Here is a 19,621-nt window from a genome sequence, read left to right as displayed (position 1 = left end):
AACGCTGCTCCTCCTTTTCATGCTGCTTGGTCCTTTTGTGGTGGGTTCTTCTGTCACGGCCGTCAAAAGGAGGAGCCCAGGTGCAGCGTGGTATGCGTACATTCTTCTTTATTATAAGAATGAACACTGAACAAAACAACAAAACTAACCGTGAAGCTATACAAATGAGTGCTGACAGGCAACTACACATAGACAAGAACCCACAAATACCCAAGGGAAAATGGCTACCTAAATATGGTCCCCAATCAGAGACAACGATAAACAGCTGCCTCTGATTGGGAATCATATTTAGGTAGCCATTTTCCCTTGGGTATTTGTGGGTTCTTGTCTATGTGTAGTTGCCTGTCAGCACTCATTCTATAGCTTCACGGTTTGTTTTGTTAGTTTTGTTCAGTGTTCATTCTTATAATAAAGAAGAATGTACGCATACCACGTTGCACCTTGCTCTCCTCCTTTTGACGGCATGCACATGCACATTTGTGGCCTGCTGGAGGTCATTTTGCAGGGCTCTGGCAGTGCACCTCCTTGCACAAAAGCGGAGGTAGCGGTCCTGCTGCTGGGTTGTTGCCCTCCTACGGCCTCCTCCACGTCTCCTGATGTACTGGCCTGTCTCCTGGTAGCGCCTCCATGCTCTGGACACTATGCTGACAGACACAGCAAACCTTTTTGCCACAGCTCGCATTGATGTGCCATCCTGGATGAACTGCACTACCTGAGCCACTTGTGTGGGTTGTAGACTCCGTCTCATGCTACCACTAGAGTGAGAGCACCGCCAGCATTCAAAAGTGACCAAAACATCAGCCAGGAAGCATAGGAACTGAGAAGTGGTCTGTGATCAAAACCTGCAGAATCACTCCTTTTTTGGGGGTGTCTTGCTACTTGCCTATAATTTCCAACTTTTTGTCTATTCCATTTGCACAACAGCATGTGAAATTTATTGTTGTAAGAAATTGTAATAGATACTGGAAACTAGTAATAACAACTTCTCAACATAAGCCATCTTTTATACAAAATACACATACTCCTCATTTCTCTTGGACATATGCTGGACTCATTAAGACACCAACCACAGACACACACAACTCCCCTCCCCCATGACAACCACAGACACACACAACTCAAGGTTGGAGCACAAAACAAAGAACTATCTCAGGAACCAATGGAACGTTGACACCAGGCCTGATCAGGACTACCCAAGACCCAGATCGACCAATCGGAAGGCCAGACTACAAGATCAACCTACTTTGCTTGTTGCCTATATAACCTGTACAAACTGTTTAGACTCTCTCTTTTCCTGACGATTCCATACGAATCAGACAGAAGGAGCCGTGCTGCACGCTTTGCCTGATATTTTTACACTTGAATAAACCTGCCTTATTATACAAATATCCACCTCGTCCTATGTCTACACTTGATCTCCTGTCTCCAGTAAACGTTTCACTAACAAAATTGGTAAGCAGAGGATGGTAAAGACACCTTTGAATTCGGTCCAATAGAAAGTTGATCAGACAGGAGGCGAGGGGGAGAAAGATTCCAGAAGGAGAGGTGACCTGTTCGAAGGAGAATCGCGATTCAACTCACCCAGGAAACTGATCAAAGAGCTCGAAACTAAAAGGTAAGCAGATGCCTGTTTAATCAAAATCTGTATATTGTATTATAGCCAATATCTAAATTGTGATCAGGAGTACTAGGGTGAGTGTGAATTGTTGTTAAATTTATGTGGAATTGTTTAGAATTAATCGAAAAAGTTAAAAGCAATAATAACTTTCGAATAAAAGATCCTATAATTGTCATTCCAATTATATCAGGAGCGCTTGAATTCATTAGTATATTGTACCAAAAGAACAGTTCTGAAATATTTTGCCAAAGTATTTAATTAATTGAATAAGCGAAAAGCAATAATAATTTTTTAATATAAGTACCTAAAATTGTCATTCCAATTATATCAGGAGCGTATGAATATATTAGTATATTGTTCCAAAAAGATATAGCTGAAATATTGTTGGAAAACGAAAATAATTCATCGAATACACGGTAATAAAATTCTTTGTGCACGCGGGTCGGACACGAGATTGGTGGGTGTTAGAGCAAAGGATACATCGCTGGTTTCGATCAGTGACGGGCTAAAGTATACAAAGATATTAATAGACCCAGACATAGCTTAACGACAAAATGACCACGACTATCGTCCCCAAACACAAATTCAATGAATACTTAGATCAGAGAATGAAAGACAGAGCAGGGGGGAGATTACATTATAAGGCCATTAAAAGGGTCTGGGAAGAAGTGAGGCTAAAATGGACGCAGGCAGGTTACCTTAGTGGGGCGGCCCCATCAAAAGGGCAACTCCTCACTATGGAGAAAGAATTAGAGGAAGCAGTGAAGGAAGGGATAGAAAGTGAAGTTGAAAAGAATAAGAGTCACTTATTTAAGAAGGAAGGAACAATGCATAGGGAAAAGGCAGAGGCTGAGATGAAAATAGGATTGTGGGCGATTGAAGAGATCAGAAGGGCACTCCCCTACAGAAAACCTGACATGATGGGGGTGATCACTGGAGCACCAACTGACACCGAAGAGGGCAGGCCCAACAATAATGACGCCCCACCTACCACCACAGCAGCCCCATCGGCCCCCACCCATCTAGACCCAGAACTGCCACAGGGAGAGAAAATAACACCACCTCCCTATTTTCAAAATCCATTCACCCACCTCCCTCAAAACCCTTTTTTGACCCCTGCTGTGGTACAGGCACCGGTGTTTGTGGTGCATGAAGGACACCTAAAAGGAAGCATGACTTTGGGGATCCAAGAAGGGCAACTCGTGTGTGAAGAGAGGCCTGATCATCGAGACAGGGAGGAGAGGGATAGAGCATACACACAGGGACGTGGGGGGGGTTCGAACTCCGCCTCACTACAGGGACACGGTGGGTCTCTAACAACCTACCCACAAGGACGGGGTGGTGGGTCTCAACCAGGCCCTTTGAAGAGAGAAGACAGAGAGCTGGTTCAGTTCTCTTCCACTCCAAACCCAGACTGGTTCAGAAACAGAACACGGGGGGATAGTCAAATAGTCACTGAAGGGTCATGGTCGCCACCAGGACAATGTTCCTCTGGGGCCTCATTAAGAGGGAACCACAGCAAGGACGATGAAGGTGAGAACAGAACAGGACAAGATGAAGAGGAGGTGAAGCGAGACTTCAGGGAGTCAGTGGCACTGGCCAGATCTATGATTGAAGATGCTGAACATGGAGAGGGCTCGTACCATCAAAGGCTTTTGCACTCTTGAAAACAGATCTCTAAGTGGCAGCAGCCTTAACAGCACCTGACTAAAAAAAACAAGTTCCATCTGGATGTTTCTGAAAAAGAAGGATTTACATCATCCATCCTTTTCCAGAACCTAGAGGGGGAGAGTAGAGTGTTGATGTATCACTCCTCCAAACTGGACCACATTGAAGTAGGACAAACCACATGCTCCAGGTATGTGGCTGCAGTGGCAAAAGCTATTGGAAAAAACAGCCCACCTGGTAATGTGCCATCCATTGGAAATCCACACCCACCATGGGGTTGCAGCATATCTGATGAGCAAAGAATTCACGTTCAGCGCTGAAAGAAAAACAAAAATCCAGAATAAATGCACACAATCACACATCTCTTTTGTCAACACTGACAAAAAAAACATGGCAGACGCACTCAATGCTGAAGAAGGTCTGCCCCACTCCTGTGCAGAAAGAGCTGCACAAGAACTGAAACTGAGACCTGACCTGGGGAACGAACCACTCACCAACCCGGACCTATGGTTATACACAGATGGATGCTGCTATAGAGGAGAGGAAGGGAACATAGCAGCATACGCAGTGGTGCAGCAGCTCCCGGATAGATCACATGTGACTTTGGAATCTGCCATCATCACACACCTGCATCAGCCCAGTTAGCTGAAATCATAGGTTTGACACAAGCTCTGGAAAGAGCTGAAGGAAAGACTGTAAACATCTACACCGACTCAGCGTATGCTCATGGAGCAGTCCATACTGATGGACCACAATGGGTTAGCAGGACATCAGCATAGATTACACAGATATGGGGCAAGACAATGTGACAAATGGAAAAAGGTACCTGTTAGTTATGGTAGACAGGTTCTCTAAATGGGTTGAGGCAATACCAACAGCAAGGGAGGATGCAAAATAGGTCATTAAGTGGCTGCAAACCGAACTCATACCAAGGTATGGAGTTCCAAGGCAAATCCGATCCGACAAACGGGTCCCATTTCAGTAACCAACACCTGAGACAGGTGGAGGAAAGATTGGGTATTGTGCACAAGTTTGGGTTAGTGTACAGGCCACAATCTCATAAGTCTCGTGGAACGCGCCAATCAAAAGTATGTGCAGGTTTGAAGTTGATTTGGGTTGAAGTCCTGCCCCTGGCGTTGCTGGCCATGAGAGCCTCTCCAGGTGCAGGCACCCATCTCTCTCCTCATGAGACAATGGCTGGAGGAGTCATGCTTGGGCCACCAAGGGGGGGAGGTCATATGCCCGCCCTTGATGTACAACAAATTGTAATGTCTGATAATTGACGGAACTTTCTGCAGCTCTCTCCACACAGATTCACAAGGTCCAAGAACGGGAGCTGACCGGAGATCCGCCACCACTGAAGGTAAAAAATTGGTGACTGGGTGGGGTTAAAGTCCACAAGAGAAAGTGGCTAGAACCCAGGTGGACTGGACTGTATGAAGTGGGGGAGGTTACTTCACACTCAGTCCAGGTCAAAGGTAAATCAGGCGCACCTTGGCACCACCTCACACATTGCACTCCAGCCCCGATCCCTTCTAGAACACTGACAGAAGTCAGAGCTGATTTAAACAGCTTAAATTCGATTCCAAATGAAGACATTCCTGACTCAGGTGATGCGGCATCAAACTCCGCCTCCCCTGATAAAGGACCCTCGCCCAGTTAGAGGGATATTTCTCCCTCCCTGGGCAAGGCTAGGGATATCTGGCCCCTTATTTGTGATATTCCTACTGATATTTGGGGTGTCCCTGGGCACTTTCACATGGTTAATAGAATAAATATAACCGGATCCCCATGGATGTATGTCACGGACACTCTAGTCTAACTAGGTAATAACAGATTAAAAAAATTAAAACATTTTTTTTTTTTGAAAACAATAGTTAAAATAAGAAACTAATATGGCTCAAATTGAGAAGGTTGAATAAGAGCGGGTGGAGAGCTGTGCAGAGAATGGACAGAAGATGGCAGTATTGCAGCACCCAACGGTCTCCCAGCCGACGGGGAGCCTGGTTGAATGCTGGTGACATAATTTTGTTTTTTGGAGTAAACATTAAGGTTAAGGGTTTCCGTGTTCCCAGAGATAAGATATCTTAAAGGAGTACACTTATATATATATATTAGGAGGATTATTTTCTGAGTTTTATTTAGACAAGGGATTTTTTAAGATAAAGGGTTCTTTTAGTAAGTCTAGATATAGTATGAAACACGAATGTAAGGAGGTGATGCAACCTCTTGACCTGTCTTCATTGCATTTTCGTGTGGTTTGATCACCCACAGGGGAAATGTAGTGAGCATAATGAAATTGTGGTCATTTGGAACACTAATTTTGAGGTAAATTGATTATAATAGAGTTTATAACTCTTAACCATAATTGCAATTAACCTCAGAGGAGTCAGGTTTCTGTTTTTAAACATTGGCTATGACGGTTTTGAATGGGCCGTTATTCCTTTTGCTAATCTTACCTAAGTCATTATTTAAGAGTAGGTAAGGTTGATACCTGGCCAGAGCCAGGTATCAAACGGAAGAGGGGTACATTGTGGTCTAGGATAGGATTGGGGCCTATTGGATAATAAACAAATTAAAAATTACAAATTACTAGCTAACAAATGGGTATAGAAGTTAAATATATAATCAGATAGAACAAATGAGAAACTGTTTGTTAGCCAAACCTGTATGTCCAGGATTCTATGCGTTGCAGGTGAATTCAAGGAGAAGGTGAATCACTCGACCTGGGGGCATATCGCACTTGGAGGGTGAGACACACTGACACTGCCGAATGATCACAGAGTTAAGGAGAAGAACCGTTGCTAATAGAGCTCGGGGATCAACTCCTTAATGAAGAATCCCTGACCCCGACCTCTCAACACTGTGTACGTTCATAGAAGTGAAAGTGTTGTTTGATCTCTGGCTGATGATGTGTTCTCTGGGAGAGGGTGGGGTTTTACAGGACTGCTTGTAGTCCTGAGCTGTCTGATTAGGATACGATGGGGATGTTACCATCACAGTGCTGCCAGAACCACCACCAGTTCCAACGGACCAGGGTTCAGCCGGCCTCCTCCAATACTTCAAGACCAAGTCCCACACCACCACCTAAGCTCTCCAATCCGGTACAGGTAATAAATATAAAAGACATCTCAGATAGTGAACAATTGGGGACTGGTTATGAGGAAAGGGAGAATATGTGGTTGGCCTACAGAGGTACAGGTTGGCCTACAACACCTACAGAGGTGTTGCTGATGTATGGTGGATGTGTGGACCTGCCAGGCGGTTGACCCCATTTTGAAAGGAAATTGTCGTTGCACATGTGTTTTGGCCAGTCTGATACCACCATTGCCTATTATTGGGGTTATAGCTAACCAACTTCTGGGAGCTGCACATGACACAGAGACTCGGTACCAACTCAGGAGACGGCAGAACCGTGACGCTCCTTGGTCCGAGGGTACAGATAACATGCACACCAACCTGTTGGGGTCCCAATAGGGGTCCCCCACGAATACCAGACATCAAACAGGAATGATGGCCTGTGGCATTTATTGCCCATTTTTGGCCCAGCTATTGTTGATGCTAAGCAGAATGCCTGGATCAATTATATCTACTATAATCAACAATGATTTGTTATCTACACCCACACAGTACTTACGGGGATGGCTGAACGATTGGATGCTACCTCTCAAACCAGTAGACAAAATAGACTAGAATTGGACATGATTCTGCCCAACCAGGGAGTTGTATGTAAAATGATTGTAGAACAGTGTTGCACGTATGTTCCTAACAATGCTAGTCCGGATGGGAGCATTTCAAAAGCTCTGAGTGGGTTGGCAAGGTTATCAGTGGAGATGAAGGGTCTTGGAGGAGAGTGGACTGTTACCCTGGCTGGGTGGTTGGTTTGGTAAGTACACTACAATGATGATTACTGGATTTCTGTCTCTAGTTGTTGTTGTTTTTCTTATGCTCATGTGCTGTGCTGCCTGTATCATACCTTGTTTGAAGAAGTCTGTTACAGATGTGGCAAGGACCTCTGGTATGATGCCGTTGCTTGATGCTACAGTTGGAGAGGCTGTTACGGAATCAAGCTTTCGCAGGAGAGTGGGCCTGACAGAGGAGGACCCTTGGTTTGCTGTAGTAGAGGTTGTCGAATGAATAAAAAGTGATGTTTGTCCTCTCTGTTGTGAAGGTTTGAAGTTCCCGGGTGGCGACGAGCCCACCTGGTACAGGTTGTATAGAGGGATGGACCTGAGGGTTTAACATTTTCTCGTTTTTGGGTTAATAATGTGTGATTTTGGACTCAACAAGGCTTTGAGGCGGTCCATGGACAATTGGCAGCCACATCCCTGATGGCATTTCAAAATAGAATCGCGGTTGATATGTTATTGGCAGAACGGGGGGGGGGGGGGTCTGTGCAATGTTTGGTGAGCAGTGTTGTACTTTCATTCCCAATAACACAGCTACGGATGGGAGTCTGACTGTAGCATTGGAGGGACTTCGTACCCTTAATGGTAAGATGAAACAGCATTCTGGAGTGGACACTTCTATGTGGGACTCATGGATGGATGCTTTTGGTAAATATAAGACGCTGGTTTCCTCTATCCTAGTATCAATTTCCGTTTTTGCGGGCATTCTTGTACTTTGTGGATGCTGTTGCATTCCATGTGCGCGCACGCTTGCTAGCCGTGTTATAACTGCCGCCATAGACCCTAATCAGGAAAGGGCCCAAATGTTCCCGATGCTTGATGATGGGGAAGCTGGACCTGTCTATCTATTTGAAGACTAAGAAACTTTTATGTCACGTCTCTTGTGAGACGTGAAGAGAGGGAATTAAAAATTTGTCTTCTGACAAATTTTATCCCATAGCTTTGTCTTTTATACTTTTATGTCACGTCTCTTGTGAGACGTGAAGAGAGGGAATTAAAATCTGTCTTCTGACAAATTTTATCCCATAGCTTTGTCTTTTATACTTTTATGTCACGTCTCTTGTGAGACGTGAAGAGAGGGAATTAAAATCTGTCTTCTGACAAATTTTATCCCATAGCTTTGTCTTTTATACTTTTATGTCATGTCTCTTGTGAGACGTGAAGAGAGGGATTTGTAAGAAATTGTAATAGATACTGGAAACTAGTAATAACAACTTCTCAACATAAGCCATCTTTTATACAAAATACACATACTCCTCATTTCTCTTGGACATATGCTGGACTCATTAAGACACCAACCACAGACACACACAACTCCCCTCCCCCATGACAACCACAGACACACACAACTCAAGGTTGGAGCACAAAACAAAGAACTATCTCAGGAACCAATGGAACGTTGACACCAGGCCTGATCAGGACTACCCAAGACCCAGATCGACCAATCGGAAGGCCAGACTACAAGATCAACCTACTTTGCTTGTTGCCTATATAACCTGTACAAACTGTTTAGACTCTCTCTTTTCCTGACGATTCCATACGAATCAGACAGAAGGAGCCGTGCTGCACGCTTTGCCTGATATTTTTACACTTGAATAAACCTGCCTTATTATACAAATATCCACCTCGTCCTATGTCTACACTTGATCTCCTGTCTCCAGTAAACGTTTCACTAACATTGTCAATCAGTGTTGCTTCCTAAGTGGATAGTTTGATTTCACAGAAGTGTGATTGACTTGGAGTTACATTTACATTTTAGTCATTTAGCAGACGCTCTTATCCAGAGCGACTTAGTGCATACATTTTATTACATTTTTTACATTTAACATACTGAGACAAGGATATCCCTACCGGCCAAACCCTCCCTAACCCGGACATTGTGTTGTTTAAGTGTTCCCTTTATTTTTTTGAGCAGTGTATTTTTGGGGGGTAATTAAAACATGCTAAGATAGCTAGCTAGGTCATTTGAAAAACGCTAAACAAGAATACACACAATATCAATTATTTACATGAAAAACAAAAAAGGCTCTACATGTCAATGAGTTTGTATGGAGAAATGTGGAGGTTTTCCCCACACTGTGCCTTGAGCGATGATGTCAAAACTTGCGACATGATGTGCAGTTCTGATAGCCACATTAACAGCTAACTAGGATTTCATTTGGTGGGGGGGGGGGGGGGGGTAATTACAGGCAAATATATTGATAAAAGTTACCTTGTCCAAGCGAGATTTGCGCATGATCAAAACTTCACACCAGGGTAAGCCTACGCGAAACACAGGCCTTATATGAAGAAGTTCTAAAATCACCTATGGAAAAATGAATGCCGTAAAAACTATTGGAACCATTTTTGTGTTTTACCGCTAGGTTTTATGGGTATTATGACTAATACTGTGGTACTCAATTGTGTATGCTAAGCCTCTCCCACCAATCTGAGTTGATTGAATGCAGGTGTACATGTGTTTGGGAAGAGAGGCAGTTTGGTGTGGAAAGCAAGAGTAAATTGGCTAGATTTTATGCTTTTACATTTTTTGCCTTGTTTTATACTTTTAGTTCATGTCCTGATTTTTACCACTGTATTTATTCAAATAAATGATCCATTGGAGTAAAACTGTTCCTTACTTCAAGGTGCAGGAGGTAACGCCCACCTTGCCATAATCTGAAATAACACTAGCTTTATCTTATTGTGCTCATGTAGGCATATTGCACTGTGCAATTGGCAAACGTAATAGCTCAATTTCTAACTCAACAGTTACATTAGACAAAACAATATTTTAATAATTTTGATAAATCAATCTATGCATAATTTGAATAAGTTTTAGAAGTAGAACCCAGATGCAGAATCTTTCCCCAGTGTTTTGTTCCATGCTGCTACTAGATTAAGTTGTTGTTTTTAGCAGAGATCACTTTCTCCTCTACATCCAAGCTCTTTTTATTGCTCAGCCTGCCCTGGCTCTCTCATCTACAGCAACAGCACCTCCCACCGGTCATGTCTAAATGGGATCCAGCTTCTTTCTGTATTTTTTGCATTTTAGCTAACCCTAACTCCTTTCCTAACCTGCCACGTTTATTCTCCTAACCTGCTGCGTAAATTCTCTTAACCTGCTACGAAAGGTCAATTCTGACAAAAGATGGATCCCTTCGAGCCATGACCCTCCCAGTCCCAGCAAGGGAGCCCCTCATTGGGGGGGTGGGACCAATCGCCACGCAGCACCACCTCTCCATCACTTTGTAGTTTCCAAGGCAACGGGCAGGGCCTTTCTCCTGAAAGGCGCCGCATCATCATCATTATCATCCACGCAGGGCTGGTCGAGAGGAAGCAGGAGCTAACAGCCCAGCAGTGGGTAACATCAAGCACCTCCTTCTCTCGCTTCTTGTCGCGCTGCAGCACAGTCTCCATCAACACTCAGTAAAAGGAAAATGATGTGGACGCGAAAAGGGATATGGTAGGTAGGTGCTGGGTTTTCTGTGCTCTCCGTGTTTGACTGTTGTGTTGTGTTAGTTATGTGTTTTACAACCAGGCAGTGGGGAGGGTGTGTGTAATCCTCTCAAGCAGGCTGAGTTAATGGGCTGTTTGATGCTAACACCATTAGAATGAGAGAGAGAGAGAGAGAGGCAGCTTTGCTAAAAGGGCCTGGCGGACTGCAGAGCTAAGGGTCTGCCTGCCGCATACACAAACGCCCCAGCCCTAGCCCCCAACTGGGATGGACAATAGCTGGATCATTACCTCTTTTTACCAGCCATAGCCTGTAGCTATAAACTGCTACCACCGTTAGCTGTTGCTCCTTTTATGGGATGTGATTGTCATGTTCTCCACCCATCTCTCTAGGTCTAGGATGTGTCAGGTAGTTTCCCTTCCCTTTTGCATGAGCATGACGAAACAAAAGGCCCAGTGAGCGTTAGTTAGTTAATACCCCCGGCCACACAATCCTTTCATCCCACCCTTTCCTCTCCTCCTACATTGCTGCTTTTTAATCCCACCCTGAAAGGGAAGAAAAAGGTTTGTCTGAATGTTTCTTCCCAGTAAATGCTGAGCAGGTGGGGAGGGCACGCCTTAATATCTTCTTCATCATGGCTTTGGCCTGGCTAGCCTCCCTCAGTGTCAGAAGTAGTGCACTAAATAGGAAACAGGGTGCCATTTGGGATGCAGTCTGGACCTCCTTAACATCATCCATCATCCAACAACATCCAGCACAGCCACGAAATCTGTCCTTTTCATTATGACAGCATGGGATTAGTATGTGGCTTGGCTCAGTATCCTTGCTAGGCCTTTATGTTATTATTAGCCTAGCTAGCCTGTTGTGCCTTGGCTATGTGCTGCAGTCTTTGTAATATGTTGTCCAATGTCCATGTTATGGCGTGGTACTGTATGTTATTATTAGCCTAGCTAGCCTGTTGTGCCTACAGTATTAGCTGCAGTCTCTCGAGTTTCCTTATGTTACAGCCTGGTCCAGGACTGTATGATGTGTTTTGGAGGTGTGGTGTCAGATTCAGGAACCATTACTGGAGCGCGTCCCCTGTGTCCTATTCCCCACCTCCTTCCCCACCCCTGTTCATGACGGGATGGGAATTAAGTGGGGAGGTGTGTGTGTGTGTGTTGGTGGTGTCTCAGGTGAGGAGGAGGATGAGATGCGGATTCTATCTCTCTCTCTCGCTCTCACAGCCCCAGAATCCTCTTTGAAGCTTTCTGTTATTATTGTTGCTTTAGATCTCACAGGAAAGAATCACTCGGAGGTTGTTTGGAATGGAGTTCATTGAGCAGATTGGTTGAGGTTGGGCCTATTTATCTCATAAACGCAGCACTTGCTTTGAATCCTTGTATGATATGTCTGTTGTTTACCTAAGTACCCTTATTGGTGATAGTAGTAGCCGTTTCATGATTTGTTTCATAATGACCTCATACAACTGAATAAAATCTATTTTACACATTTTGCTCTGTCATGCTATTTATCAGTTATAAGGGTAGTTTGTTTTCTTACTGAATGTGCCTGTGCTGAGAACATGTGTTTATTGTATCCCTCTGCAATACATGAGTAACAGTGCTCTACAACCCTGTTCCTGAAGAGCTACCCTCCTCTAGGTTCACTCCAACCCTGTTCCTGGAGAGCTACCCTCCTCTAGGTTCACTCCAAACATGTTCCTGGAGAGCTACACTCCTCTAGGTTCACTCCAACCCTGTTCCTGGAGAGCTACCCTCCTCTAGGTTCACTCCAACCCTGTTCCTGGAAAGCTACTCCCTCCTCTAGGTTCACTCCAAACATGTTCCTGGAGAGCTACACTCCTCTAGGTTCACTCCAACCCTGTTCCTGGAGAGCTACCCTCCTCTAGGTTCACTCCAACCCTGTTCCTGGAAAGCTACTCCCTCCTCTAGGTTCACTCCAAACATGTTCCTGGAGAGCTACCCTCCTCTAGGTTCACTCCAACCCTGTTCCTGGAAAGCTACTCCCTCCTCTAGGTTCACTCCAACCCTGTTCCTGGAAAGCTACTCCCTCCTCTAGGTTCACTCCAACCCTGTTCCTGGAAAGCTACTCCCTCCTCTAGGTTCACTCCAACCCTGTTCCTGGAAAGCTACTCCCTCCTCTAGGTTCACTCCAAACATGTTCCTGGAGAGCTGCCCTCCTCTAGGTTCACTCCAACCCTGTTTCTGGAAATCTACTCCCTCCTCTAGGTTCACTCCAACCCTGTTCCTGGAAAGCTACTCCCTCCTCTAGGTTCACTCCAACCCTGTTTCTGGAAAGCTACACTCCTCTAGGTTTTCAATTCAACCCTGTTCCTGGAAAGCTGCCCTCCTCTAGGTTTTCAGTCCAACCCTGTTCCTGGAGAGCTACCATCCTCTAGGTTTTCAGTCCAACCCTGTTGGAGTGAATTATTATGTGCATTATAATTAATGGAGATTTTTGTAGTGGTTGATGCATCTTTCAAAGTGTTAATTACAAACTTTAGAAGACTTATCTCAAATACACTACAAGTTTGCATTTCATGCTTTGAAGGAAAATTCTCAGCAACAAAAGAGTGATAATATGAAGATCCTACATCTGTGTGGTGGCTGTGTAACCAGGCCAGCTCAGTACAGCCTGGTCTGGCTTGACTGGGTTAGGTTAATCATGTGATGTGTGTCAGGAAACATTAGCATAATAACAGCTGGATACTAGCCTACAGGAAGGGGTGATTGATGAGTTCAGGGGTTAACAAACTATTGATTGAGATGAATACAGTAAAGGTAAGACCTCGGGCAATGAAATGAGACCCTGGTGACATTCTGTCAGGATACATAAACAACAGAAGGAGTATAGAGGAGTAATAAAAACACATGTACACACAATACAAATTATGAGTATGTAAATAGGGTCTCAAGTGAGTAGCTATCTACTATTTGAATCAGATTTGTCTGGTTCTGGTCAATAGTTTGGTCAAGTAAGTATTTACCAGGGTTGGGGTCAATTCCATTTAAATTTCAGAAGGTAAACACAATTCCAAATGTCCTCTTTGAAGAGCATTGAAGAGAGTTGTAATTTCAGTGTACATCCTGAGTTGACTGGAATTCAAAAGGAATTTAGCCCAACTCTGGTATTTACTAAAACATGTTCAAACATGCAACATTCGTATTTACCCTGTATGTACAGGACATACCAATAGCAGCTATACTGTTTATTTTTGGAGCTTTACAGTACAGTGAGCATGGGTATCCAATCAGAATGATTCCAAAATGGCCCATGTCAGAGCAGGAAGAAGGACTGACTGGCCACCATTATCTCTGAATTATTGAACAGTGACTGACTGATCTTGCACAAAGCAGACAGCCAGGCATGCCTCTGATTGAGTCCGACCTAGACATAGCAGGTGTGTGTGTGTGTGTCTGTCTGACTTGCATATGGTCTCTTCTATGCCATGTCACAGTGAGCCCCTCCCTCCTCCTCCTCCTCCACTCCTTCCCTCTCCTCTCCCCAGCCTGCCAGGCTCCCTCTGCTGAGCTGAGGCCTGCTGGGAGGCTGAAGGGGTTTATACTGTTCAGTTGAATGCTGCTGTAGCATGACTTCAATTATCCACCTTGATTCTAAACTAATCTCAGCAATCCAAAACCAAATGTTGTTCCTGAGAACCCTCTTATACTTTAGCCTCCCGACAGAACATTCCAACATTTTAGTTTGTTAGGAGAGACTTCGTTTTACTAAAAGAGGTTGAAGTATTCAACCAAATACTTATTTTATTCAACCAAATACAGTATTATGATAAAATACATGTAAACATGCATTTTAAAAGCAGGCTGGCTCATTCAGTAATGCCAAGCCAGAGAAAACAACGTTGTGCCACAAGACGTGCAAGCATCCATTCACAAGCATTAATGAGTCAGAGAGAGAGAGAGCGCACTCAAGGTTAACGCCTTCCTTTGCTAGCCCATTGTTAGCCAATTGTATCATCTCTACCTATCATTGTCTTAACAGTAACTAGATACCACTGTGCATACAGAGAAATGTGCCTTACTATGACCATGATGACATCAGCCCTGATCAGAGGAGATCTATCTGTCCCACTGTGGGGAGAGCGAGTGAGAGAGAGAGACAGCTGGAACTACTAAACCTGAACCATTGTGGGGGAGAACACTGCTTCCGGCAGAACTGCTGCTGCTGCCAGAACTAGAGTGTGATGAAGGTCACAGAGAGGACCTTTCCCATCGCTAGCTTTCATGACCCTTCTTTCCTATTTGAATATATTACTTTTCATCAGCACAACCAATTATATTGACTTATAAGTAAAAGGAAAGTTTGGTTTTATGGAATGGAAGAATAATAGCTAAAATTACAAACTTTATAGTAACCAATGAAACTAATTAAAGTTGCTAATGTTTTATACTAAATAATTGACATTGGACAAATTTTTCTGTGTTTAGCTGTTGGCCTATACCAGTGGTACTCATTGCGTGGCCCGCAGGCCGCATGAGCCCTGCAGCTCGCTGGGATTTTCATATTTTCCATTCTTAATACATAACAATGATACCGTTTCAATTCAAGGTGTTTAATGCGGGCCTGAATCACTTCATTGAATATATCTAATGTTCTCTGGACGGCAGATAGATGGCAGGATAGCGCAGCTGTTGAACAGATAGGCCGAAATTGAACGTTTGCCGAAATAGAACACAACTGCTCAGCTACAGCTACTGACACATATCAGTTTGCTACTGGCTAATTTTGCAGTCTAAATCTATTGACAATGAAAATGAGGGGGAAGAGCTGCAGAACAACGTGACAGCTACAGTATGAACTAACAACCACTGGAGAACCAGGAAAATCAGGCAGATGGCGCCGTGGAAATGCAGCTAGCCAACGTGGCTCCGGTGGCTAAGAGAAGGATAGGGTCAATTCAAGAAGAACACAGATAGTTCCAAGAGAAATGGACAGACAAGTATTTTTTTGTACTGCATGATGGGACTAGCTCACTTTGTCTAATTTGCCAGAAGACAGCCAATTGTTTAAAACGAGCAAATTTAGAGCAACATTTCCAATCACTACCATGCCCACTTTGACAAATCATATCCACCTCAAAGCAACCTCAGAAACAACAAAATAGCGCAACTCAAAAGACAACAACAAATGATGGACAGATCTAGCAGTGTTTCATAGAAAACGACAGAGGCAACATATGAGATTGCTTGGATACTCGTGAGAAACAAGAAGACCATCACAGACGTAGAGATTGTCAAATAATGTTTTTTGGCCTCAGCCAAAATATTGTATGCTGATTTTACGAACAAGGAAGCTCTTTTAAAGAAAATTAAGGGACTGCAACTCTCAGACTCGATCATAACAAGACACATTGAACACATCAGCGAGGACATCGGTTAGCAACTGATTACTGACATATCCGTGGCGCCTTGTTTTTAGTATTGTGCTTGATGAAAGCACTGATGTAAGGGACATTGCACAATTATGTGTTTGGGTCTGCTTCCCTCAAAACGAGTCGTTCAGAGAGGAACTTCTGTTTACTGCCCCTTCAGGGACAAACACGAGGAGAGGATATTCTGAAAGCCCTTGTTACTTTCTTTGCTGATTATAATATTGACTGGTCAAATCTGGCATCTGTGTCCACTGACGGCACCCCAAACATGCGAGGGAAGGAGAAGGGACTCATAGGCCTGATGAGAAAGAGAGGATATTCCCAAATGTGTTACGTTTCATTGTATCATTCATCAGGAAGTACTTGTGGCTAAACTCAGACTGTGACTTTGAATGTGATGCAGCAAGTCGTCAAATCCGGGAATTTTTGCAAGCAAGGGGAGAGAGGAGCCAAAGCTGGATGATCCACAATGAATATTAAAGATGGCTTTTTTTAACTGACATCACCTGCCACCTGAACACGGTGAATCTCCAGCTCCAAGGGAAAGCTAAAACTCAGGGCAAAATGCTGCGTCTGGTCACAGCATTTCAAAATAAAGTCACCACACTGTTCATACCTAACATTTTGTTAATTTCCCAAAACTCAGAGCAGTCACCACATCCAACCCAGACATGCTGCAACATCTAGCTCTGATGCATTTGTGCGTGTGTTGGAAGAGTTGAAGTTTGAGTCAAGATTCAATGGTATCATGGAGTACAAGCAGTTTTTCAACTTCATTGAGAACCTCTTTCATGTGCCAGTGTCATCTCTGACCCCAGTCATCACAGCCCTCTGTCCTGACCGTGCTGGACTAGAGAGTGAGATAGTGGAGCTAAAGGAAAATGACACATTGCAAGGTGAACTAAGATCAGGTGTTACCCATTTCTTAAGCAGTGTGTGCAAAAGGTGACATAATTTTTTGTCAGCACTTATTCATGTGAAGCAACATTTTCAACAATGAACATTGTGAAACAAAAACAGAGAAACAGACTGACCAATGCACACCTGGATTGTCTCACAAGGATAGCAACAACAGACTATACATTTAGAATGAATTCAGTCAAGCAGAAGGGTGTCACGTTCCTGACCTTATTTTCCCTTATTTTGTATTTAGTTAGTATGGTCAGGGTGTGAGTTGGGGTGGGTTGTGTATGTGTGTTTTCTATGTTGGGTTTTTTGTGTTTGGCCTGGTATGATTCTCAATCAGAGGCAGCTGTCAATCGTTGTCCCTGATTGAGAATCATACTTAGGCAGCCGGGGTTTCACGTGTGGTTTGTGAGTGTTTGTCTTCCGTGTATGTAGTTGTGCCACACGGGACTGTTTGTCGGTTAGATTATCTTTTGTTATTTTGTTTCGTGTAGTGTTCAGTTTAATTGTGAATAAAACATGGACACTTTCCACTCTGCGTTTTGGTCCGATCCCTACACTTCTGACGAAGAGGAGGAAATCTGCCGTAACAAAGGGACATTTTTGCTCATCCAACTACTGAGGTAACCCAGGATCGGACACTTTTTTTCTCTCCAATTTCTGCCTAAAATTACAAACATAAATCTAAATGCCTGTAGCTCAGGACCTGAAGCAAGAATATTAATATTCTTGATGCCTTATGAAAGGAAACACTTTGAAGTTTATGGAAATGTGAAATTAATGTAGGAGACTATAACATGTTAGATCTGGTAAAAGATAATACAAACAAAAATACATTTTCTTTCGTCTTTGAAATGCAAGAGAAAGGCCATACATTCAGATAGGAGTCTAGCTGTAATTTAGATTTTGGGCACCAGATGGCAGCAGTGTGTGCAAAGTTTCAGACTGATCCAGTGAATAATTATATCACTACACAATACTTTGTATCAAGTCTGCCAGGAGTTTGCCCAAATGTGCGAAATTGGTAAAATAATACATTTAAGTACTTAACTATAGATAACCTACAAAAATGTTATTGAAATTTAATTTATTCAAGGAACAACAAAATGACTGTGCCCTTGCATTGTCATTGTAGAATTCAGTTTTTCTCTGCTTCCCAAATGGCACCCTATTCCCTATATAGTGATATTCTCCTGTTCCCTCCCTCCCATTCCATCCTCCTGCTCCTCCAATTTCAAGCCATGCCTGCCTAGGTAAACAGTGCTCACCAGTCACCACTGTCTGCTCCTACAATATCCCCATCTCCTCGGTCCCTAAACCTGTCCTTCCCCCAATGAACCATACATCTGTACATCTAACAACATACAGTGCATTTGGAAAGTATTCAGACCCCTTGACTTTTTTACACATTTTGTTACATTAAAGCCTTATTCTAAAATAGATAGATTTTTTTTTAATCCCCTCATCAATCTACACACAATACTCCAAAACAGGTTTTTAGAAATGTTTGCAAACGTAAAGTATTGTGCAAAAGTTTTAGGCAGGTGTGAAAAAATGCTGTAAAGTAAAAATGCTTTCAAAAATAGATATGTTTATAATTATCAATTAACAAAATGCAAAGTGAGTGAACAGAAGAAAAATCTAAATCAAATCCATATTTGGTGTGACCACCCTTTGCCTTCAAAACAGCATCAATTATTGTAGGTACACTTGCACAAAGTCAGGAATATTGTAGGCATATAGTCAGGTGTATGAATAAACTATTATACCAAACAGGTGCTAATGAGCATTAATTCAATATGTAGGTTGAAACACAATCATTAACTGAAACAGAAACCGCTGTGTAGGAGGAATAAAACTGGTTGAGGAACAGCAAAACTCAGCAAGCAAGGTGAGGTTGCTGAAGACAGTTTACTGTCAAAGCCATACACCATGGCAAGACTGAGCACAGCAGCAAGACAAAAGCTAGTTATACTGCATCAACAAGGTCTCTCCCAGGAAGAAATTACAAGGCAGACAGGGGTTTCCAGATGTGCTGTCTAAGCTCTTTTGAAGAAGCACAAAGAAACGGCAACGTTGAGGACCGTAGACGCAGTGGTCGGCCAAGGAAACTTACTGCAGCGAGAGACACATCGTGCTTACTTCCCTTCGCAATCGGAAGATGTCCAGCAGTGCCATCAGCTCAGAATTGGCAGAAAACAGTGGGACCCTGGTACACCCATCTACTGTCTGGAGAAGTCTGGTCAGAAGTGGCCTTCACGGAAGAGTTGTAGACAAAAAGCCATACCTTCGACATGGAAACAAGGCCAAGCGACTCAACTATGCACAAAAACACAGGAACTGGGGTGCAGAATTTTTTGGGGAAATATTTTGCCGTAGCAAAAGGCAGTTTGTTCGCCGAAGGGCTGGAGAGCGGTACACAAATGAGTGTCTGCAGGCAACAGCGAAGCATGGTGGAAGTTCCTTGCAAGTTTGGGGCTGCATTTCTGCAAATGGAGTTGGGGATTTGGCCAGAATTAATGATCTCCTCAATGCTGAAAAGTACAGGCAGATACTTATCCATCGTGCAATACCATCGGGGAGGCATCTGATTGGCCCCAAATTTATTCTGCAGCATAATAACGACCCGAAACATACAGCGAAGGTCATTAAGAACTATCTTCAGCGTGAAGAAGAACAAGGAGTCCTGGAAG

The 19,621-nt window shown here is 43.5% G+C and overlaps 1 long non-coding RNA gene across 1 annotated transcript in view; it reads left to right on the top strand.

The window, feature by feature from the left end:
- Window positions 1-10,414: 10,414 nt before the first annotated feature.
- LOC129812780 (uncharacterized) overlaps window positions 10,415-19,621 on the top strand; it is a 44,231-nt gene continuing 35,024 nt past the window's right edge. Inside the window, exon 1 of the long non-coding RNA XR_008753075.1 lies at window positions 10,415-10,636. This is a non-coding gene — a long non-coding RNA (uncharacterized LOC129812780). The remainder of the gene's footprint in view (window positions 10,637-19,621) is intronic.

This window comes from Salvelinus fontinalis, chromosome 16, assembly GCF_029448725.1.
Source record: "Salvelinus fontinalis isolate EN_2023a chromosome 16, ASM2944872v1, whole genome shotgun sequence".
Classification (NCBI taxonomy): domain Eukaryota; kingdom Metazoa; phylum Chordata; class Actinopteri; order Salmoniformes; family Salmonidae; genus Salvelinus; species Salvelinus fontinalis.
The sequence above is the reverse complement of the archived record's forward strand: the minus strand, read 5'-3'. Positions and strand labels throughout refer to the sequence as shown.